The sequence below is a fragment of the Galeopterus variegatus genome, unplaced genomic scaffold (assembly GCF_000696425.1).
Source record: "Galeopterus variegatus unplaced genomic scaffold, G_variegatus-3.0.2 Scaffold402, whole genome shotgun sequence".
NCBI lineage: Eukaryota > Metazoa > Chordata > Mammalia > Dermoptera > Cynocephalidae > Galeopterus > Galeopterus variegatus.
The window spans coordinates 519,438-520,894 of NW_007726513.1; the positions used below are offsets into that span (position 1 = coordinate 519,438).

General features: G+C 35.8%; 1 protein-coding gene across 2 annotated transcripts in view; it reads left to right on the forward strand.

The window, feature by feature from the left end:
• The window catches only part of PAX9 (paired box 9), a 16,465-nt gene that overhangs the window by 5,779 nt on the left and 9,229 nt on the right, over positions 1-1,457 (forward strand). The window lies entirely within an intron of this gene.

The following is a 1,457-nucleotide window of genomic DNA, read 5'->3' on the forward strand; positions in this document are numbered from 1 at the left end:
CCCGGCGGCCTCCGGGGTCCTCGCGCTCGGACACTGCCCCTGCCGCGGCTTGTCCTGCGATAGAGAGGAGAGGGGCAGCCAGATAAACACAGGAAAGTCACCCTTTCCAGATTAAAGGTCACATCAAAATCTCTGAAGGGAGGTTAGTGAGAAAACCTCAAATTATACGGACTGGCTGTGGACCGTTTAATTTTTCTTCCCCCCTTCCCTCCCTCTGACTCTCCAAAAGAAAATTTAAAACACTCGTGTTTTATTTTATTTTATTTTTCCTGAGAGAAGCTAAGCAACCACCACAACAAAAGTCCAAGAGTTTTGAGATTTAAATTCACCACTACGCTGGAGTCAAGAGTTCAAAACTCTCAACCACCGGACCTTAAGACTATGTAAGGTTTCCCGGGCAGACCTGGGTAGGTTTGCAAGTTGCTTAAACCCAAACTCTAATTCTGAAGCCTTCGAATACTCAGTTTTCGTTTTATTATTTTGAAGTCTTTAAACTGTTAATGTTTTCTTATCTGTCAAAATCAGCTTTTAAGATTAAGTGGAACATGTTACTCTAATCCACTTGGAAAACCCCTGTAGCCGTTATTTTCTCTAACAAATTCCATTTCCACTTCCACTTCCCTCTCTTATTTTGTTGAAGCAGAGTCAGAATACATATTAGTAGCTGTCCCATGGCACATACCACAAAAAAATAGCAACAGGAAAAGAGAATCCTTTTCCTTAGTCTGTTTCTACTGTAAAGAATTTCAATGAAAAATTATGAGAAAGTTTGTCATTTTCTTTTACACAAGGGCCTACCTGTAACTCATAATTCATAAAGAAGAGGCAGTATAGGATAATGGTTAGGAGCTCCAATCTTCTGGCAACACTGCTTCTTAAGCATTTAATTTTGTAGAGCCTCCATTTCTTCGTCTTTGAAATGAGAAAAATAATAGTCCCAACCTCCAGAGATGTTAAGAGTATTCAATAAGATAATGCAACCATATGGCATAGAGTAAGCATTCAGTAAATATTAGTCATATTTATAAATGGCTATTAGAGATTGACTTTGAAACCAGGCAATATTTATCAGAATATACTTTGTTGGGAGAGCCCATAGTTGAAAACAGTCAAGGTGTTTTGTTACAGACAATGGAAAGAGTATAGTGTCGAAAAATAGTCTCTAATTCCCACATGTAGTTGATGAACCCAGTTTATATATAAAACAGTCTCATAATCCAAAAACCTTCACAGTTATTTTTATTTTTACTACCTTGACTTATACATCTAGAATTTAAACTTGTTTAGAAATGGTTAATTTTAACACACTTTAAAACTAAACTGACAATTTATTTAAAAGAAAAAGTTAAACATGGTTTTAAATACTCTGCTCTGTGTATTCAAAACATTAAAAATTGGTTACATTTTATACACTGAATTTTAAATCATTAAATCAGATTCATATAAGCAAGTAATTT